The sequence below is a fragment of the Carcharhinus amblyrhynchos genome, chromosome 23 (assembly GCF_965287045.1).
Source record: "Carcharhinus amblyrhynchos chromosome 23, sCarAmb.v2.hapA, whole genome shotgun sequence".
Lineage (NCBI taxonomy): Eukaryota > Metazoa > Chordata > Chondrichthyes > Carcharhiniformes > Carcharhinidae > Carcharhinus > Carcharhinus amblyrhynchos.
In genome coordinates this window covers 24,800,020-24,823,910 of record NC_137346.1, presented here as the reverse complement: position 1 = coordinate 24,823,910, position 23,891 = coordinate 24,800,020, and the positions used below count along the sequence as shown (strand labels likewise).

General features: G+C 40.5%; 1 long non-coding RNA gene across 1 annotated transcript; it reads left to right on the top strand.

The window, feature by feature from the left end:
- Positions 1 to 312: 312 nt before the first annotated feature.
- On the top strand, positions 313 to 3,226 carry LOC145357402 (uncharacterized). The gene is made up of 2 exons (XR_013889289.1): positions 313 to 778; positions 2,643 to 3,226. It is a non-coding gene; the product is annotated as an uncharacterized LOC145357402 (long non-coding RNA).
- The last annotated feature ends 20,665 nt before the right edge of the window (positions 3,227 to 23,891 follow it).

Here is a 23,891-nt window from a genome sequence, read left to right as displayed (position 1 = left end):
ATTGGTTAACGGCGCCATCAATCATCGCGCGCGTCAGGAAAGAAAACCGATACGCTGCCTGGAAACTATTCTAATAAGTGTCCCCCGCCCCCTTCTCCCCCAGCGCGGGGGAAGGGGCGGCAGGGACGAAATGAAGGCGGGCGTCCATGCCCGTTAGCCTCATCCTGATTGGGGTGGTCGGCGGAGGTCGCCACGCCCCTCCCCTCGCGCCACGAGTGGCCAGAGGCCGCTGTCAATCAGCTGGAGGCGTCGCGCGACGGCCGCAACTGTCAAGTGAAGTTGAGTGGGGAGAGCTGGTCAGTCAGTCGGTGAGTTTGTCTGCTGGCGAAGAGTGAGAGGGACTGATTATAACTGGGGGGAAAAGTACTGAGTCACTGGCCCGGGGAGGAGGGGAGAGAGGGGCATCGCCTGCTGATTAAACCTGGCAAGAAGGGAAGATCCCCAGCTCCGTTGAGCGGGATGATGGGCGCCGGCTTGTCACTGACGAACCATCCGTCTGCTGAGAGGCGAAAGAGACAGCGGGCTCCGCCGGGACAGACTGGAGACTTTCACGGGTAGTTGGTGCACACTTCTGGAGGGTGGTGATGCGAATCTGCGCAAGTTCCTGAAGTTTAAAAAAAACTTGAGAGAGATTCTAGACTACTCCCTATTACAAGTGCTTTGAAAAAAAAGGGACAGAAAGAATATTTTTTAAAAAAATAACAAGTTAAATGCTGGAATGCTTTAACTTTTTTTCCGAGTGGAGCGATCAACCATGAAGTAAAATTTTGCTTCTAAGGTATTTTATTTTGCGTCTGCAATGTTCTCTTTTCAGCTAACGAAGCTTATTCTGCGTCAAGAAAGGGGACGGCATTTTTATTTAATAAAGATCTTTTAAAATGTGTTGAAGATATGTGGGAGGTCAGGAAAGTTCTAGAAGTGCAGCAGAATATTATCAAGGAGGTAGAACGGTTTTTTTAAAAAAAAATTGATTTTAGGAGGGTGAACATTGGTCCCCACCTGGCCTGACCCAGACAATTTCTGGATAATTTTTTTTACGTTTCCATATGGAGCATAAATAAATGACTCAAATGAATTGCGAACAAAATATTCATATATTTCCTGGAGACTACTGGGCTAATATTTATGCGGCAGGCAGGCACGAAAGCATTTTTTCTCTTTTTTAAAAAAATATTTTTTGGGTGAGTTTCGTTGTTTGCATTTATCTTGGTGCTTACGCAACACTGCAGTTGAGTTTCTGCCTTTAGTTTGGAACTGCAGGGTGCAGTCTAGCTCCAATGTCATTGGTCTTGCGTTTGTTAAAATGGCCCTTTCCCCTTTTTTTCCTTTCAATATATAAGATTTTCAGTAACTTAGCCTGCGTGTAATCAAAGTGTTCTGAAGACCCCCGCCCCCGATAATTTAATTTTCTTTCTGTGGACTTCCCCCTCCCCCCCCCCCCCCGCCATCTGAGTGAACTGGTGAACAAAATCTCTGCGGGGGGAAAAAAAGTGAGATGAGTAATGCGGTTTACTGTAAATCTTGGAACATTTATCTGGAACTAGTTACGTTCACATTTTCTCACCAGGGTTATAAAAGTACTGGGTGTCTTTAATGGCCCAAGTAACCATTAATGTGTTTTATGTGGAGATGTTTTCCTCCCGGGATCTGGGGTGTGTACAATTTACTGTATCAAAAAGGAGCGGACTGGGAATTATATTTTGGCAGATACTGCGTTTCTCACAATGACTAAATCCGTAATGGAGCTGTTTGTGAGCAGGATACTGAGTACAATTTGGGTGTTACCAGACTGACCTAATATTGGGGTTCAGGTGCTGATCGACAAATAACCTTATAACTTCCCACTGGACACTCGATACTATCCAACCTGTAATCAAACATGTGATCTGTTGAAATAGAATTTTAATAGGTAATGAATCAATGAATATGGATATTGTATTGTCTTAGTAAATGGGATTTGGATCTTTTTGTACCTGGGCATCTTTACAGAAATGCTAATGTATTATGTAAGATGACTTTTCAAATACTTTTGCAGGGACAACAGATGTTGTCTCCTTCCTCTCTCTCTCTTCCCCACCCAAGACATTGTTTCCTGTCAAGTCACTGGATGAAAGTCTCAAGATTTGGCCTATTGCTGAATCATGCATTAAAGCTTAGGTGGAGGGCGGTACTGAAGTTTGTATCTCAGTTCAGACAAATGGGGGCCGGCAGACGGATTGGAATTTATGCCATATGTAAGAGGCATCTCAGGAATTCACAGCATCATGAGTTGACTGAGTATAACCCACAATACTGGAAGACAGGCCTGTCCAGTTTCCATAGCCACAGTACCTTCTGAGTTCCTTTCTGGTAAGTCTATCTTGGGAGGGTGTGGCCAGTCAAAGTTTAGTTCCATGTAAGATTTTTTCTTTTTAAAATCAGTAATGGAAATTATCTTGCGTTCAATGATTTCTTGTAAACTTTTTACATTAAGTTTACGATAATACTGTAATTGGAGCTATGGAGTCTTGCCTTAATTAGATTGTAAAGCCGATGATAACTTGTTTTAAGTGATCCTAGCCCTAAAGTGGCTTCATAAAATATTTCAATTACTGTGCAACTTATCCAGGGAGATAAACAACTTGTTTTTTTTTCTTTTGCAGGAATTCCATTAAATACTCTGGCTATCCTACAGCCGTTCTTCACTGGCTAGTTTTATGTCACTGTCAAGCAGCTAAAGCTGCCAGTTGAAGAACTGTTGAGGTTGGCTATTTACGACAGGATACTGAAGAGGATGTGAATGTGCGGCTTTGAGAACAGATGACTCTTAACTGTTCTAGTGTTGTGTGAGTAAGCATTGATTAATTGGTCTGGAAGAATCATGATTTTGTTTATGGCATACTCTAATTAGCATGATATTAATTGGTGTGATACTTGTATTTGTATATTTTTTGGTTTATATTGTATAAATGTACATTAGTAACTCCTTTGTCTGTTGGGTGGGGTTCCTGCTATAATTTTATACTGCCTTTTTAAAAATTCCAGGCGACTAAGTTTTTATTGCATTTGAGTGGATCACCTACTTTTAATTTACTACATAAAACATTACCATGTGAATTTTTCAGGACTTTAAGTACTTGGTTTAGTCAAATTCCTTTGTGCTCTAATGTACTTCACAACGACTTATCATGTTAAAGCCTGAGCTGTATTGAAAAACAAAATACAATTAAAATACATGTTGCTTCTCCGTGTATGTTTGTTTTGAGTTTTTAGGTTAATGGTCAAAATGACTTGTTTATTTTGCCACATATGACCAGTACTTTACAATCATTTGCAAAAACACAGTGCAGTTATTCATTTCTGCAGATCAGTAGTAAAATGTTTAGGTTCCTTTCTGATTCTGTTTTTCTTTCTATTGGGCCTGTTTTAAACAATACATAATCAGTCGTCTTTGAATGAAGACAACAAGTAAGCCTGTATCCTATTTTGTGCAGTACTCTTTCCCTTCCTATACTGCCTTTAATGTAGGAGAACATCCTAAGGTGTTTCGCAGAAGTGTGATCAAAGGAGAGATGACAATGTCTTGTGGAAACAGGTGCTCTTATGTTAAATATACTCCTTGATGTATGGCTACAATAACAATTTTATACAGAAATTCAAATTCATCAAGACAAAGACACTTGAAGACTGATGTTTTAAGATGGAAAATTAACATTTTGGACAGAAAACAGCATTAAAAAACAATGAAACTTGCAACATTTTCTAAAGGTTTCAAATAAATTTGTTTAATACTATTGTGTTAGGAGCTTTATGGAGACTTATAACTTATTCCTAGTGGCCAAATTCCCTCCCTCAATGCTTTAATGTGGCTGAAAATGTCCTCCATCTTTAAATAGACACTTTTTCTGGACCCAGGATGAAGTGATTCTTCACTCCCAAGGGCTTGTTTCCCTTTTCTTTTTCTAGCCAGGTAACATCTAGTTCATGAACTGTTTTTCACAGTTGGGTTTATCCTTGAGCTTCTGCTCTCTAGCCTAAGCTAGGTGAATCTTCCAGTCTTGTTTGAATCCTCATGAACTTGGGGCTTAGCGCAAGCTCTCACTTGCACTCTTGCATCTCTGTCAGTGGAATAAATTGGGAGTTAAAAGAATCGCTATCTTGAAAATAGGCAGTTATTAAAGTACATTGTTTTTATTAGCTGACATTTCTTAAAAACTTCCTGGGACTTTGGAGATTAACAGTTTATCTATCATCAGCATAGGTGCTTTAGTCATTGAAGGCATTCCTCCTGTAAACAATCTGGGGCCTGTTTAATCCCCAAGCCATACAGGCTTGTCAGCAGAATTCAGAACTGGCCACATGACCTTAATTCCTCCATTTTATACTAAATTAAAGGCAGTCTTAAAACATAACAATCTTTTAAAACTTTGCATTTGTAACACATGAATAGACTGGAACAGGATTGAAATGAATTGCTTTTGGTATATTAAGTCTGAGTAACAAAATTCTTACAAAGCTTTTAGGAATTTTTAATTATTTGCCAAAATAGCTAACCCCATTTGGCTATTCAGAGGTTTAAAAGTTTTAAAATATTACAGTAAGAGGGCATGGATTTAACAAAAACTCAGTAGCAAAATACTAGCGGATTTATTTTAATACATGAGTAACTACCAACAGTGGTTTAACATTCCAACTTTTTTAAAGATTTTTCTCAAAATGCAGAACACATGCCATTGACAGTGAAAAGCATCTAGCAAAATCTTGTCTAATGAAACACAAATAAAAGCCTTAATCCAAAGTCATGACCATGATGTGAAAAGATATCATTGTTTGTAATAATGCATATATTTTAAGTAATGTAGGGCAAATTTTAGACTTGAAATTTTGACACCCTCTTTGAAAGTTGGAATCTCAAAGCATTTTTATTGGACAGATGTAAAAGATTATTATACAAATGTAGCCCATTTGATTATACTTGTTATATAGGGCAGTACAGTGTCACAATGGTTAGAACTGCTGCCTCTTGGCTCTAGAGACCTAGGTTTAATTCCAGCCTTGGATAACTCTTTGTGCTAAGTTTGCACATTCTCCCCATGTCTGCATTGGTTTTCTCCCACAGTCCAAAGATGTGTAGGTTAGCTGGATTGGCCATGCTGGATTTCCCCTTAGTGCTCCAAGATGTGTTGATTAGGTGGATTAGCCAAAGTAAAAGTGTGGGTTTACAAGGAAGGGTGGTGAAGGCCTCAGTAAGATACTTTGTCAGAGAATTAGTGCAGACATGATGAGCCAAATGGTCCCTTCTGCAGTGTAGTGATTCTAGATTTTCTTTTGTATTAAAGAAATCTATAGATAAATGATTGGTCTTTGGCTTCCCAATAATAGAGCTGATTCACTTTGATCATATCCTGATAGTTCAGGATCTAAATCTAAATTTGTGCCAATAGTCAAATATAACAGCTATACTATGCTCAGCCTACACTTGTGGAATTTTCTTTTGCAGCACGTACAATAATTGCTAGTGGTTGATGAATTTGGAAGCCTTTACTTTTTGTAATAGGGGTTAGAAAAAGCAAAACTGATCTGAAAAACAATTTTAAATTTGTCGAATGCAATTTGCATTTGTTACCATAATTTTTTACAAAAAGGACCAGCATCAATTTTGGGGAAAAAGGGCTTTCTTTGCCTGGCCTTCAATGTTGTCTAATTAATTACCCCTTAATTTGCAGGATCTCGCAAATGTATTGAGAACTGAAACATGGGTTTTCTTGTTTAAAAATTAACCGTCTGTTACAAATACATGTTGTGCTGGAATGCTGCCTTTGAATACAAGTGGTAAATGATATGTGAAATTATAGGTGCCATGAAATTTGTGTCTCCACAAAATATCAACAAGCAAATTGAGTACAATTGTCTTGACTGCAATGAATCCCTACAGTACAGGAGGAGGCCATTTGGCTCATCGAGTCTGCACTGACTCTTTGAAACAGCATCTTACCAGCTCTCACCCCCCACCTCTATTTTTCAATTTTGTTCCCATGGAAATAAAACCTCATGCTTGACTTGATCTTTTTTAATGGCCTTGCTCGCCTGTGGTGTAATGTTTTGTGCTTCATGTATTTGTACTTGTATTCCTTTTTGGTCCTTTACCCACCTAAACCTGCAGCATTTCAAATAACAAACAACTCCCATGTGGGAAGATATACCAAAATATATCACTCATATTTATCTATATTGGACTTGATTTGCAATTATTGGCTTATTATGCAAATTTATTATGCTCCCTCTCTAATTTGTTGGGAAATCAGTCAATAGTGGGAGGATTGCAATGTGGTGTTATCCTCAAATTTAAAATTGTGATTTTAATTCCAAACACATGTAAATTGTAGAGAGCTATGTCCTATTCCTTGTGGAACACCACTTCCTAACTTCTGCCAGTCTGAATATCTGTCCTTTTACTCCCAGTCTCTGCTTTCTGTCTGAATCTAGCTAGAAATATATTTGGCCACTTAACCACTTACTTCACCTTTTTCTGACCTTATTAGCTTATTATGGGGAACCTTATTGAAGGCTTTTTGAAAATCCAGATAAATTACATTTACTGCATTACAGTTGTCTGTTTCCTTTTTGTTACCACCTCAATTGATGAGGTTGGTCAAGCAAGATTTTCCTTTTTGATTATTTTCTAGTTGTTCTTCTATTTTCCCCTTTAAATAGGGTTTCTCAGTTAAGATGACAGGTCTATAGTTTCCTGGGCATGTTCTGCTCCCTTAAACATAGAAATTACATTAGAGTTTTGTCAGTCTTCTTGCACAATGCTTTTTGTAATCCACTTAGAGCAGTGGTTTTGTTCTCGTTTGAGTTGGTTTTATTCATTCAATACATTTCCTTATTATCCTAACTGCTCATATTTCATTCTTAAGCTTATTATTCGATTATCGACCTGTTATATCCACCTGATATCTCTATATACCTGTGATGTTATCCTGGCTATCTGTCAATGATTCTTTACCCACTTCATCCTTTTTTAATTGCTGTGCCTGTATGAATTTCACAGTTCTCATTTCCCAATTTTTTAAAAACATCTCTTGTAATGTCTTTGTATTCCCACTTTCCATGCACTCCTCCACTGTTTACACACTTAAGGAGTGGGATTCTCTGGTCTCATCCGTGGTGAGACTCATTGGAAGTGAACAGGAATCTTGTTCAAAAACTTCATTAACTTTCAGCGACACCAGAAAATTCCTGTCACAAACAAGGATGGCAGGTTTCAGCCAATGTATTCTTCCTTCCTAAGCTTTTTTAACTTCTAATCTTTGTTTTCTCTCTTTCCATGTATCCCTCTACTGTTTACACACTTAATGTATTCTTCCTCAGACTTCAAATTTTCCCTTGTGTTTTTATTCAGCCATTGAGTGTTTCAAGTTTAGCTTTTTTTTAGTGCTGTTCCTCTGAGAAACATTCAACATGGTATTCATTGTTGTTCTGTGTTACTGTTGCCCATTTTATTTCTCCAAGTTCCTCCTTTTACCTGGTTTACATTATACTTGTGTCTTTCTCTGTTATCATGGTCACATCACTGAGATGTTCTGCTATTTCTCTTAACAACTCTGATTCATTTCCCATTACAAGATCAAATTAAAAAAAATCCCATATTATACATTTTACATATTGGGTTAGAAAGGAGTCCTGTACCTATTCCAGGAGCTCCAATTCCTTATTTCCTCTTTTGTCCAATTAATACTGGGCTAGCTGAAATCTCCTATGGTTATTTTCCTTAACTTGCATATTTATTTCTCCACCCTCTTCTGTTATTAGATCATCTGTAATGTATATCTATTAGTGTGATCGCATGTGTTTTATATTTGATAATGGAAACAAAGTCAGGCAGTGCAAAAAGAAATTTGACTTGGTTTAAAATTAAAATGGACTGCCACTTTACTATTGCCTGTGTTTCACTATTACCACTGTTTGCAGATTTGTATTGGTTGGAGTTGTTTAGTAATAGTTAACATAAACCTGGTATGAGACTAGAAAAGCAATTAGTCACTAATTTGTGCATTATAATTGACCACCTATGTATACACAGCAGCATTGATATCTGTAGCCCTTTTCTTGTATCAAGTTGTTAACCAGTTAATGAAGGCAACTTTCTCGATCTTGAGGTAATTTGACTGTTTCTGGTTGTCTGAATAATTATTGTCTTGTATATGTTTTCTTCCTAATCATTTTATAAACTGCTACAAAGAAGACATTGGCAAATGAATGCCTGCTACCAGTGAAACTGTTCCAGTGGTGAAATCAAAGCTTGAGAAAGAGCGTTCTAATTATATGTAAGGGAGTAATTTTAACCTAACATACTGAGTTGGTTTGGGTTACTTTGCTGTTTTATATCCTGCATGTTTTTACTTGTCAGTTTCTTGGTACTGCTGCTTTATAGAATATTATCAATTGGAAACTGTTAAAAATTAGAACCATAGAAGTGGTATGCACAGTCAGAGGCCAGTCAGCCCATTGTCTGCACAGGGTGAAAAAGAAAAACAGTTTTAAAAACTAATCCCCCTTCCAGAACCTGGTCCATAGCTTCCTAACAAATTACCACCACTGTGTTGAATGGGTGATCAATATTTGTTTTGTGTTTATTTCATGCAAATAGTTTATGGTATGTAAGTTTTTGTGCCCACAAATCTAAGAGGTAATTCATCAAATTCAAGAATAATCTGAAAAATAAACCTATTTGGTATCAACTCGTTACATAACTTCAGGTGCGGATCCAGATATCTTTTGAAATGAGTTGAGATCCAGGCAATGAAGTCCACCACCCTTGGGTGAAGAGATTTTCCCTCATGTACCCTCGAATCCTTCTACTAATCATTTTATTAATCTGTGGCAAAAAACTTGCTTTTATCTTTCAGCAGATGTAAATGCTTTTCTATCAGTAAATAAATCCACTTTTGTTTTATTTTGCGTTTCTGCACAACCTAGAACTTATTGCCCACAATAAAGACATGATATAAACTTTAGAACTATAATGAAGCTGTTGAATTGACTCCAGGTGGCAGACTGACCGGCGACATCTGCAGAAGCAATAGTGGTCATCTAGTAATTAGAGTAAAATGTGATTGTGGTGTTTGGGTAGGAGCTGGAGACCTGACTTGCTGGTGATACCAGAGATTTATTTTTCAGATTATTCTCAAATTTGACAAACTACCTTTTGGATTTGTGGGCACAAAAAAAAACTTACATAGCATTGCCTAAACTATTTGCATGAAATAAATACTTAAAACAAATATTGATCACTCATTCAACTCAACAGTGATGGTAATATGTAGAAGGAGAATTTATTTACTTGCCACCCCCAACCCAACTCTGGTTCTCTACTTTTTTTTGCATGAGGTTTTGACGCAGGTTAACAAGCCTGTTTGCTGACAGTGCTAATGTTGTTGGATGGTTGAGCAGAGTGCTTCTATAGTAAGAATTTGCATTTGTATGCAATGAAAGTTGACAGAGTTCTATATTTGGTAGTATTTTCAAAGCTCAGTTACAGTAACTGATCAAACAACTGGCTTGTAATGTTTAAGATTATCCAGTGTACTTAAGTTGCTAGTCTAAAAATATAAAAAATGACTTCTGAGGTACATTGACAAGTTCAACATCAATTGTTACCACAAGAAAACAGTGCTGCCGATACTGTGATACGTTGGTGACTGTAGCAAGCCTGCAGGTTGAGCAGAGTTGTAGTGGATTTTGTAGAATGGGATGGCACATGGAATTCAAATTCCAAGACAATAGACTACCAGAATGGCCCCTTGTGCTGTATCGTTCAAACCACCATGACCCCATTAGACAATGGTTTAAGTTATAAACTGCCTGGGTAAATTTATTGAATAATGTTAAATGGACAATATTATATGCAAATTTTCTTAGTAACTACAGAATTTACTGTGTTCCTCAGATTATCCTGCGCCATCACAACACACAACAGTCTAGAACCATGGTCCTGTAAGTCTATGTAGTGCTTGATTACAAGATGTAGGTGTTGCCTATCCCTAATTGTCCTTGAAAGTTATGGTGAATTGCCTCCTTAATCCACTGCATTCCAGATGGTGTAGGTACACTCACAATGCTTTTAGTAAAGGAGTTCCAGGTTTTGACCCAGGCTGATGGAACGTAGAGGGAGTATGCAGATGGTGATGTTTCTATGCAACTGGTGCCCTTGTTCATCTTGTTGGTAGACATCATGAGTTTGGGTGGAGGGAGGAGTGCAGTAGGTGGTAACTAGTTTCCTTGCCCATGTTTAACCTGTAGCCATGAGGCTTCATGATGCCTAGAGTCAAAATTGAGGACTTCCAGGATCACCTCTTAAGACAGTATTCAATGTACTGCTGACTACTTAAGAATCTGAGAAAGTCAGCCTTCAATCCACTGTTCAAATTCTTTGACTGCACTGAAATAAAGAATTCTGCTTTCTTTGAAGTAGCTTTCACTTCCTTTACATGACATCCCTACATAGAATTCAAAACCATGTGTACCCACATCAATACAGCTGCTGCCTTTTTAATAGGATTAAAAACAATTGTCGACCTGTTTGTAGCTGACAAGCATCAAACAGACAAGAACTACAGCAAAGCAAATAGATGTAAGGAAATACTTATAACCATTTGCAAACTAGAGCCTTCATATTGTCTGTAGCTTTGACACCAAGTACTCAACATTTAGAATGATGGGCAGATGCCTTGCTATTGTTGACACCTATATAACTATAGCTGAGCCAATCACCTGTCATGGAGGATGTCACAGAAACTTGAATGTTTTATCTAATTTTGACATTAATATTTGTCATTTTGTAAAGCTTTTTAATTGTGGGTGAAGCAGTATAATTTAAATAGCACTATGCAACTGAGTCCCTTTCATTTAATCATAAAGGCTATCAACAATTTTTGGAAGTTCTTGAGCTAATTATGTTAAACTGAGGAAAGGCAAAATGTAGTAACAATTATAATATGCCTTTATATTGAGAGAGTAATAAGAACATAAGAAATAGGAGCAGGAGTAGGCCATCTAGCCCCTCGAGCCTGCCCCGCCATTCAGTAAGATCATGGCTGATCTGAAGTGGCTCAGTTCCACTTTCCCGCTTTCTCCCCAATACCCTTAATTCCCTTGCCTACCAAAAACCTATCTACCCATGTTTTAAATAAATTTAGCAAGGTAGCCTCCACCACATCAACAGGCAGAGAATTCCAGAGATTCACCACCCTTTGAGTGAAGAAGTTCCTCCTCAACTCTTTTCTAAACTGCCCCCCCCCTCCCTTATCTTGAGGCTGTGCGCTGTAGTCCTGCTGTCCCTTCTGAGCAGGAAGAACCTCTCCACCTCTACCCTATCCATCCCCTTCATCATCTCATATGTCTCAATAAGATCCCCCCTCATCTTTCTGAACTCCAAGTACAAGCCCAGTCTATTCAGCCTCTCTTCATAGCTCAACACCCTCAACTCTGGTATCAGCCTAGTGAACCTCCTCTGCACTCCCTCCAAGGCCAAAATATCCTTGCGCAAGTGCGGCGACCAAAACTGCTCACAATACTCCAGCTGCGGCCTCACCAGTACCCTGTACAGTTGCAGCAAGACCTCCCTACTTTTATATTCAATCCCCCTCGCTATGAAGGCCAGCATCCCATTTGCCTTCCTGACCACCTGCTGCACCTGTAGGCTGGGTTTTTGTGACTCGTGCTCAAGGACCCCCAGGTCCCTCTGCACCGTAGCATGCTGCAGCTTTTCGCCCTTTAAGTAGTAGTCCTTCCTACTATTATAAGGACATATTAATATTTTTTTTAGATGGACTATTTTGAAGATCTGGGGGAAGATTCTCCCAAAAAAATTCTAAGTGTCAAATTTGTGTAAAAACTGGAGCAATAGTCATAAAACCCTACAGTGCAGAAAGAGGCCCTTCGGCCCATCCGCACCGACCACAATCCCACCCAGGCCCTACCCCCATATCCCTACGTATTTTACCCGCTAATCCCTCTAACCTAAGCATCCTAGTACACTAAGGGACAATTTTAACGTGGCCAATCAACCTAACCTGCACATCTTTGGACTGTGAAAGGAAACCCACACAGACACAAGGAGAATGTGCAAACACCACACAGACAGTCAGTGACACGAGCTGGGAATCGAACCCAGGTCCCTGGAGCTGTGAAGCAGCAGTGCTAACCACTGTGCTGCTGTGCTCTCCCATGCTGGCTTTTTCAGTGGGAGTTTTAAAATGAATCTTCCGTGCTCTTTGCACTAGCATGAATCCTGTTGAAAGGCTGGGGGCAGGGCCTATTTCTGCTGGAGAAATTGGTAACGTAGCGCTGAGTGGGCCACTGTGCCTGCGCCAATCCATCAGCAGTGAAATGGACATGCGCAGTAACCCACAATGCTGGCCTTCCGATCACTAGCCAGCTTGATCACAGGCAACCCTCCCACAGATTATGCCCAGGCCAACCATGTGGCTCCTCCTTGCCCTGGCCTGTTTTGATTTCTGTGCCTCTGTGCCACTGCCTCCAGCGCCAATTGCTGGCCTCTCTCTGTCACTCAGTCCAAATGCAGAGTGACAACAGTACCTCTTGGTACTGCACAGTGCCTGGTAGGCAGTGCCAAGGTGCTTCTTGGGAAGTGCCAGATGCCCAGGCACTGCCCAAGAGGCACCTTCGCCTCAATTGTCCCCTCCCTTCGCTCCAGTGGGGTCAGGCTGCCATCCCCACAAATGGGGAGCTGTAGTAAATCCCGTTGAGTGAACCATTCTGGCTTTGGGGTCGGGAGAGGGGGTGCTCAGGGGCCCTGAAATTTTAGTCCTGGGCCCTCTACTAAGATGGAAACTATAATTAGAATTAACATAATTTATGCTGCTTGTCGCTGATTTCTGGTGCATGGCTGATAGCACCTGAAACCTGGCAGCTGAAGACTTCTAGAAGCCATTGTGCCCAAAGGGCAGCCTCTGAAATGGCTTCCTCTCAAGTCTTCAAAAACAGCGCAGCAGGATGGGAGAATAACCATCCTGCAGCCTATCTTTTATATTTTAAAAAAAAAGTCATCAAAAAAAATTACTTGTTGATTTTCTCCCTGTCCCCCACAAATTGTGGTTCCTATAAGGAACGTAACTTCTTGACGTGAATGGACCAAGATCTTGTTCTGAGATCAGTACTATTATTATTATTGTTAAACTAATACAAGATATGAAAGAAAAAACCCTTGTCTACAAATGGTCATATCTAACTCAATAGCATTGAGGGTTTAGTTCTCAGCAATGTGTAAATATAGACTGAACCTGTCCCTGCCATTGGTAGTGTGTTTTAAACAACAAACCTATTTTACTATTCACTTGTGTTTATTGTATTGTCCAAGTTGTGATATTTAAAAGTGAATAATATTTAAAGAACAACCAGGAGAGCAGGCAACTTTTTTAAAATGGAAAAAATCCAACAAATAATTAAATTTAGTGTTTAGTAACAGCTATGACGTTTTCCATCTACTAAATATGATTTGGGTTTCATCAAAAGTTAGCCTTTCAGTAGTAGCTATATAAAACAAGGTGAAGGCTATTGCAATTGTTTTTTTTCCCCAACGCATTAACCATAAAATTTGAGTGTGCCCATTTTTGAGCTTGGTGTCCAATTTAAAACCTTAATGGATGGGTCCAATTTGCACCCAATATTGGATCATGGTTTATTATTGTCACCTGGTAAAGAGGAATGGAACATTGGACCATTACAGCACTAGAAGAGGCTGACATCTGATAGGTAGAGGGCACATGTTTTAAGTGTTGTTGGAAGGACCTACTGTATTCCTATTGGTTCCCATTCAGGTCATTATGTTTTTAAACACTTGCCATATTGGTTACAACCTGCAATTATTCTCAACTGTACTAGTTAGGCCACAGGTAAACTTGTTTTTCCTAGATGCAGTTGTTGCTTGCTACTGCAAAGAGCCAATGTTGTTGAGGAGGCAAATGCAAAAGAAGATTACAACTGTTTCTGGCTTATACCTTAGATTTTTTTTTTACTATTCCTTTACCAACATGATTGATTTCCAACATCAGACTTGGTGATGTCACCATTTTTCAGTGACTTCCTATAACTGGCTTCATTTAGTTCTGCAATACAGTTCTGTCTTTTGAGCCACAGTTACCCGAAACCAACTTTCAATGTACGTTTACTGTAAAATAACATAAAACAAATACAGAATGTCTCTTTGCAGGATGTAAGTTAAATTTTAACCACAGAGCTACATCCTTTTTGTTTTGTTAGTCTATAAAGCTAAAAGAAGCAGAATTAGTCTTGGAGATTCTCTAACACTCAAGTTTAAACCTCGTCTTTTATATAGCTTAATTCAACCCCTTTTCATTATCTCAGTATCAGGTCAATTGGGGAGCTTTATGTTTAAATATATAATCTTATCCCACATTAGTTTCCTCCCTGTATTTGCCAATTCTGATAATTGTATCTTTTTCAATGTTAATAAGCATCTTTATTTAACTGGTGTAGATTTTATGAGCATGGAGAACAGAATTTATTTTAGTTTAGTTTTAAAGGTTTATTTTAGAAATTTTAGTTTGCTTTTATTTGCTTCTTCAAATACGTGCAACCTTGTATCGTCAACCAAGTGACAATCTTTGTGAAATACATAGTGTACCCCCCTCCAAAAAAAAGTAATTTTAGATATTTGTTCCTTTCCCCAAAACAAATTATATCTGATCACACTTTTAAAGATGCTGTTTAATTGGAGATGGGTTACTGGTTACATAATTTAAATTATTAAAATTGTTTCCTTTGTTGATGTAATGGACATGTAGATGTAATGATCATGCATCAAATGGGTACACTTAATGATAACTTGGAATGATGATCCAAAACTAAATAATAACATCTCAAACTAGATTTTGTTTGATTTTGTATTTGTGACCAAATTGTACTGCTGACAGAAGCAACAGTAAAAGTCTGACCCAAGTACAATATAGATTAGAGACCAAATTACACACAGGAAACCCAGGTTAGAAAAAAGGAAAAATTTGAAGAATAACACTTCCACTAATTTTGTGGAGTTTAGATTTAATTTTTATTGAAAGTAATCTAAATTTAATGCTTAAATCAAGTTTTCTTCATGCAAAGAAGATAAAACTGTTTTAGTTACTATTACAAATTTGGGTCTGTTGTAGATGCCATTCTAATGCAGTAGTAATGTCAGATATTCCATTAAACAGTAAGGTTACTTGCTCCTTGTCAAAGTTGGGGGTATATGTGTGTTTGTGTAGCATCGGTTCCTGGAAATTTAACAGTGACAATCACTTGTATTCTTGAGCAGACTTATCATATATTTATTTTTCTGAAGGTTGACTTAAGGGGACATTCAATATTTATTCATAAGATGTTTTATTCCACAGTAGACTTTGAAGTGTCTGTCATCATAGGATATGAACAGAAGTTCTGGATTTTGTAACACCCTCTCACCCTACCTTGTGTATTTCTCACTGGGAGCATATAAGAATTCCAGCTTCCCACCCATCCTCAACCAGGCCCCCATAAAAGGGTGCGCAGTGGGTACTAAAATGATGGCTTACGCACCATCTTTTAAAATAATCAATGGGCAATTTAACTTGTTTGCAAGCTAATTGACCTAAATATTATGCTGCCCATGTCATATTATGAATCATGTAGTCAGGCAGGAGTAGGCAAACTTTTTTTTAACCCAACTGGTTAAAAGTTGAGACAATGAGGGTGGAGGGGGCATATTTGGGGGACACCACAACCCCAAGATGATAACTGCCTTTGCACCTCCCCACCTGGCCTCCAAATCAATCCTCTCATATCTCTTGTATGCACAATCTCTTTCTGGACCTTACTATCAAGCTGGGGATTGATTGCTCCTCTTCCTGGTGCCTACTTGTGGTCCCAACAATACTACTACTGAGTGCTGGGTCTTCTAGAGCTGCTGGTCAAGTTAACTGACGAGAGGCTCCTGACGGTTGGTCTTCCACTGAGGGGTGGAAGTCTCCCCCTCTGCATGTTATTACTGCAAATGGCCTTTTTTGCAGTGAGTTGGTTTGAAACCAACTTTTCTAATCGGAAGGGGGCAATATGCTCCCATTCTCACCACCATGCCTCACCATAAAATTCCACTCCCATAAGAGGATTTAAAAACACATTTGAATATTGAGTCTTTTTACATAATGTGAAAGCAAAACATACAGGACGCTGCCTTCTTGCAACCTGTTGCTGTCTGACCAACTTTGTGTCTCACTCATCTTTTTCACTTCTTGATCTGCCAGTTTATACACAAGGGGCTAAACGATTCTCTTAATGATCGGATATTACTAACTAACTTAATCCTTTGAACACAATTGCCCATCCCATGTTTCGAGCATCTCATCTGCTATGTATTCGTAGTTCAGCATTAGAATGTCTAGATAAACTAACTCCTCTTAGTCTATATTGAAAAATGGTCAAAGAATTTTGAACCTTTGACAGTCACAATCAATCAATTATTGCAACTTGATTAAAGACCTGTTAGTAGTTGCGATTATGTAACAGTTAAGTACTTTGTCTGGATATTTGGTCTGATTCCAAATCATTAAAAGAAAGAACTTGAATGAGTACCCCAAAAAATTCTAAGTGTTGAATTCATGTAAAAACTGGAGTAAATCACGCTGGCTTTTTCAGCAGGTATTTCAAAATTAATCACCCACACTGTGTACATCGCAGAGTACACTAGCGTGAATCCTATTGAAAATCAGTGGGCAGGACTTATTCCCACTGGAGGCCAACAGCACATGCGCCGATCTGTCAATGCTGAGGTCAGTGCATGCACAGTAGCCTGCACTGCCGGCCTCCCAATCACAGGCTAGCTCAAATCACTGGCCAACCTTATGGCCCCTGCATCATCAACCATGCAACCCCTACCACCCCCCCCTCCCCCCAATCATTGGTCTCCCGGATGTGTCTGTGCCAGTCTTGCCCCCGCCTCAATCTCTCCCAGGTCCGATCACTGACCTCCCTCCCTTTGCCAATCTGCACTCAAGCTTTGTGACAATGGGACCCCCCCACCTCCACTGCCTCTTTCTCTCCCCCACCCCCACCCCATTAGGCCCTGCCTCTTTGCCCCTTGGGCAGTGCTGGGGTTGGGCTGCCAGCTCCATGCAAGTGGGGAGCTATTTTAAACCCTGCTGGAATTGGGGTGGGGGGAGGTGGGAGACGCCCATGGACCCAGATATTTCAGTCACAGGCCTGCAAAACAAATATTTAAATGTACATTTGCTGATATTATGATGCCAATTTCTGGTGCAGAGCTGACAGCGCTGGAAATCCAGCTGCAGGAGACTGAGGCTATGGTGCCCAGCAGGGACCCTGTGAAATGGACTCTGCTCAATTCACCTGGCCTGCTGTGCTACAAAAGCAGCGCAGTGAACTGGGAGAATCGCCCCCTAGTTACTCAGCATTTTACAGTCTGAGTGTCCTTGTTATTAATCACTCAACCATTAGCTGCCATGATCCTTGGCTCTGAAATTCCCTCCCTAAACTTTATCTTTTCTGCTTTAAATATGCTCCCTAAAATTTACTACTTTAATTGATTTGGTCAGGTTCCCTCACATCTCGTGATTTGATGGCAAATTTTATGGCCTATGAAGTGCCTTTTTTTTTTGTTGCTGTCGATTTTGTTTTTGTCTCTTGGCTTATCTTTTATAACACACGTGTTAGCATCAAATTATATAATTCTGCACTGAAGTATATCCCTTTTACTGCTGCTACAACCATATTCAAACAGACTCCTAGTTAGACTGGCTTGAAGTATAGATTTCTATATGGAATTCCCATTTGTCTCGCAACAAAATGACTATAATAACTATCTTCAGTTTATCATTACTTCAATTGCTGCTTAAATTTATGACCCTAATGGAGTGGACAGGGTAAGTAAGAGGAGAAGCTAAGTATAAGGGAGGTGACTTCAGTGATCATAGAAACAGTGATCGGAATATGTTAGGGATGGTGTATAACAGTAAACAGCATGAAATGAACCAGAACTATCTGTTAGAGGGAAAAAAAACTACCATGAGGTGTTTCTAAGATAGGAATAGGTTTTGGAAGACTTAAGATTCAGAGAATTAAATTGTTGAGGGGGAAAAATACTTGTGGGGCAACAGAAAATTGAGTAGTTTGGATACATCTTTATAAATGGAAATGTGAGTTTCACTTGAAGTCCAAAAACTGAATTTTTTTTTCCTTCATGACATGTGGGTGTCACTGGCTGAGCCAGAATTTATTGCCCAACCCTGAGAGCATTTTGAGTCAAACATTTTGCTGTACATCTAGAGATGCATGTAGGCCAGACCAGGTAAGGACAACATCTATTCCCTAAAGAACATTAGGGAACCAGATGGATTTTCATTACAATCGGCAATGGTTTTGCGGTGGTCACTTTAATTCTATTTCACCTTCTGCCATGGTGCAATTCAAACCGTATGACCCCAGAGTACACCCTGGGTCTCTTGTTAGAGTCGTGTGATACTACCACTACATGACTGCCTCCCACAAACTCTAGTGTCTTATTCCAAGATAAGAACTAGTGCATGCTGGTTAAACTTGACCTTCTTTTGTGGCCTTCAATGTTTTGTAAAGACAATATTTTAATCATGGAAGACCTGGCTTTTGTAAGCAGTGACATGCAATTTGAAGGATACTACTTAACATAAGAGTACAGTCATCATCATAAAGTGTGGATTTGATACAATAAGTATCAAAAAAGTCAGCTGCTGAGCACTGGGAGATTAAGTAGGTGTCCCAATCTCCCAGTGTACTGAGAAATCTCCCCCTCCATGGACACTGGTGAATCACTTCTGTCTCTCCCCCTCCTCCACCCCACTCCAATGAACATCAACTCTCTGCAGAGTTCCCTCTCTCCCCAATTGTGGATCGTCCACCCCAGCAGAATTCACTCCCACCCCTGCAAAGCTTCCAGCTTATCTCCTACCTATCATGGCTCCACACTTTTGGCACTGTCCTGGCACAATAATGGTGTAAGAAGTCTCACAACACCAGGTTAAAATCCAACAAATTTATTTGATAGCAAACGCACAAGCTTTCAGGGTTTGCCCCTTCGTCAGCTGAGTGGAGAGTTCTGGTCTCAAACAGAGCATATAAAGGCACACACAATTTACAGAATACTTATTAGAATGTGAGTCTTTACAGCTAATCAATTCTGAAAGGTGCAGACAATGTGAGTGGAGATGTGTATTGCCTCCAGACAGGACAGTAAGTGAGATGTAAGCCTAGGCAAGTCATGGGGGTTACAGATAGTGTGACATGAATCCAAGATCCCACTTGAGGCCATCCTCATGTGCGGAACTTGGCTATCAGTTTCTGCTCAGCGACTCTGCTGTCGTATGTCGTGAAGGCCGCCTTGGAGAACGTTTACCCAAAGATCAGGCTGAATGCTTGCCAACAGGAAGGGAACAGCCTTGCCTGGTGATTGTTGAGCAGTGTTCAGGCATGGTACATTGGGCAAGGTGAACACACCTGGCCGTCCCATCGTATTGGCCAATGGGACCCTGTTCGAGAACCTCCGGCTACGTCGAGGGCATCCTGAAACCTATTGTACAAAGAACCCCCAGCTTTTGTCGCAACACTACGGACTTCCTACAGAAACTCTGCACACGTGGAGCAGTTGAACCAGGGGCACTCCTCGTTGCAATGGATGTCTCGGCACTCTACATCAGCATCCCCCACGATGATGGCATTGCTGCAACTGCCTCAGTACTCAACGCCGACAACTGCCAGTTTCCAGATGCAATTCTACAACATCTGCTTCATCCTGGACCACAATGTCTTCATCTTCAACAACCAGTTCTTCATCCAGACACATGGAACAGCCACGGGGACCAAATTCGCACCTCAACGTGCCAACTCGAACAAGACTTCTTCACCACATAGGACCTTCAGTCGGTGCTATATACTAGATACATCGATGACATTTTCTTCCTTTGGACTCATGGTGAACAATCACTGAAACAACTATATGATGACATCAAGTTCCATCCCACCATCAGACTCGTAATGGACTATTCTCCAGATTCGGTTGCATTCTTGGACACATGCATCTCTATCAAGAACGGTCACTTCAGCACCTCAATGTACTGCAAGTCCACAGATAACCTCACAATGTCCCAATCCTCTAGCTTCCACCCTAAACACGCTAAAGGAGCCATCCCCTATGGACAAGCCCTCCGTATACACAGGATCTGCTCAGAGGAGGAGGATCGCAACAGACACCTCCGGACACTGAAAGATGCCCTCATAAGAACAGGATATGGCGCTCGACTCATCAACAGTTTCAACACACCACAGCAAAAAACCACACCGACCTCCTCAGAAGACACACGTGGGGCAGGGTGGACAGAGTACCCTTCGTCGTCCAGTACTTCCCCGGAGCGGAAAAGCTACGACGTATCTTCTTCAGAGTCTTCAACATATCATTGATGAAGAAGAACATCTCGCCAGAGCCATCCCCACATCCCCATTTCTTGCCTTCAAACAACCACACAACCTCAAATGGACTATTGTCTGCAGCAAACTACCTAGCCTTCAGGAGAACAGTGACCACGACATCACATAATCCTGCCACAGCAACCTCTGCAAGACATGCCGGATCATAGACATGGATGCCATCATCTCACGTGAGAACACCATCCACTAGGTACACGGCACATACTCTTGCAACTCGGCCAACATTGTCTACCTGATACGCTGCAAGAAAGGATGTACCGAGGCATGGTACATTGGGGAGACCATGCAGACACTATGACAACAGATGAATGAACACCATTCAACAACACAGGCAAGACTGTTCCCTTCCTGTTGGCGAACACTTCAGTGGTCACGGGCATTTGGCCTCTGATCTTTGGGTAAACGTTCTCCAAGTCAGTAGCAGAAACTGAAAGCCAAGTTCTGCCCACATGAGGATGGTCTCAACCGGGATTTTGGGTTCATGTCACACCATCTGTAACCCCCATGACCTGCCTGGGCTTGCAACATCACACTTTGCCTTTATGTGCTCTGTTTGAGACCAGAACTCACCTGACGAAGGGGCAAACCCTGAAAGCTTGTGGGTTTGCTATCAAATAAATTTGTTGGACTTTAACCTGGCGTTGGGAGACTTCTTACTGTGTTTACCCCAGTCCAACGCTGGCATCTCCACATCACAATAATGGTGCCCAGTGGGCAGTAGCAGGCTGGCAGTATCCCATACGCACTGCCTGGCCATGCCCCCAACTATCCAGGGGCTTCAATGGCCTCCAATTTCCCCTTCGCATCCTCTACTGATGGGGACCATATGTGATTCCCATCACAGAGAATCTCTGCCAGTGAGCTGGTAGAGGTATGTGAGCCTGGACAATAGCATCATTAATGAGATGCAAAGCATATCAGGCAGGATAAGGTTGAAAGATTGCCGGTGATATCTGCATTGGTAACCAGTAATTTTAGGTGATGGAAAGATTCGCAGAAAGAAAACACTTTAGTCCTTCATGACTGTGGTGAGAGTCTTTGAGTCAGAGGAGATCGCAGAGATCAGGAGAGGTGAAGCCAGGAAGGGATTTGAATAAAAGGACAAAATTTTCAAAGCCTGAAGCCACCAATCATCTAGTACAGAATGTGACTCACTGCCAATGGGAAGAATGGTACTTTAACGAGTAAAGGCAATTTGTGTGAAGATATTATGGATTTAATTGGAAAAGAACTTGAAGGGAAGAGGCTGGCAATGATTTGAACTTGCATATGCTGTCCACCCCTGCCCCATAGGTTAGGATGTGTAATTTGCAAGAACATGTTAGAAAATAAGGATTTCATTTGTCTCATGATGTGATATATGAATATTTTTATATCTATAATCTATATTCTGTGTAGTAAAGATAAAGCTGTGTCTGTCCATCCGTCCAGGGTTAATCAAAGGAGAGGTTGTTGGAGTCAGATTGTCTGTGGCGTTTAAGGGGATGAAAGGCTAAATGTGCTATCATCTTGCATTTTGTAATGAGACTGCCTGCTGGGTTTTAATTTGCAAATAAACAGAGTAGATTTGAAATTTGCATTTGGGGTTAAGTGTTGAAATTGACGTGCAATTGTTTGTATATCAACAGAGCTATATGTGGCAAAGAGCATTGCATTTCATAGGAGATCTGTGAGCAAACAGGGAGGCATTTTTAAACTTTATCAACTCAAAAATAGAGGTAAAATAGGAAAGTGAAAGGTTTTAATACTTGAACCTGAATTTCCAGAAATATTTGAAGACAATAAGGAACTAAGCTGAAAGGAATAAAAAAGACATTTATGGCAACAGGGCTTCAACTGTAGTGAGTTGCTGTGGGGAAGACCCACTGAAAGCCTCTACCTATTGTGTTTGGAATGTACTGAAAAGATTACAAAAAGCTTTTAGTTGGAGAAAGGCAACTCCTTATTGGGAATTAGTTTTCCTGACAAATAGTTGGTTTTGAGTCACACTTTTGAAAAAGCACATCACCATAGATTTAGAACATAGAACATAGAACATTACAGCGCGGAACAGGCCCTTCGGCCCACAATGTTGCGCCGACCAGTCTTATTTTTAAAAAAAACATTGACCCACTAATCTAAACCAATCCCTTTTCGTCCATAAACCTATCCACCAATCTCTTAAACGCCCCCAAACTAGGCGCATTTACAACTGCAGCAGGCAGGGCATTCCAGTCCCTCACCACCCTCTGGGTAAAGAACCTGCCCCTGACATCCGTCCTATAACTACCCCCCCTTAATTTAAAGCCATGCCCCCTCGTGCTAGATTTCTCCATCCGAGGAAACAGGCTATCACCATCCACCCTATCTAAACCTCTAATCATCTTATATGTTTCTATAAGATCCCCTCTTAGCCGCCTTCTTTCCAGTGAAAACAACCCCAAATCCCTCAGTCTCTCCTCATAGGACCTCCCCTGCATACCAGGCAACATCCTGGTAAACCTCCTCTGCACCAAAGCCTCCACATCCTTCCTGTAATGTGGGGACCAGAACTGCACACAGTACTCCAAGTGCGGCCGCACCAGAGTTGTGTACAGTTGCAACATGACGCTGCGACTCCTAAATTCAATCCCCCTACCAATAAACGCCAAGACACCGTACGCCTTCTTAACAACCTTATCTACTTGATTCCCAACTTTCAGGGATCTATGTACACATACACCTAGATCCCTCTGCTCCTCCACTCTATTTATTCTGAGAAGTCATGGATTGTACTTGTGTTTAAAACAAAAGCAATTTCTCAGTTTGGGTAACATTCCCTGGATTTTAATCTTAAGAATCTATAGGTCTGGTGCCAGGAAAGGTAAGTTTTATGGTATACCTTTGATAAAAGGAGTCGGGTTTTTTAAGGATTTTTCTAACTATGTATCTTCCATTATGTGTATTTAAGTTCAACTTAAATTTTAGTTCTTCAGATTTTAAAAGTTATTACTGGAGTCCTGTGTTCAGTAGCATTCTCCCTTCATTTCTATAATACAATATTAAAAAAAAACAATCAATCGAGATGGATTTCAGTCCCTGTTTTTGGGGGATTCTCTGACCCCTACACTGTTTCTCATGGTAGGAGGTGATGCACTGTTCACCAGCGACAGAATTGTTTGGTCCCACTGCTGTCAATAGGATTTCCTATTGACTACATCCCATGCTGCCAGGACGCCTGGTGTCTGGGGTCTGTTGTCGGTGGGACCAGAAGATCCCACTGGCATGAACAGCCACGGAATTCCAGCGTAGTTTGTACAGTAGTAACATCAGCTGTGGTCATAACAAGATTAAGGGAAGAGTTCAATTCTGATGAAAAACTCTTCCATTTTGATAAATTTTGACAATGTTGATGTGTATCT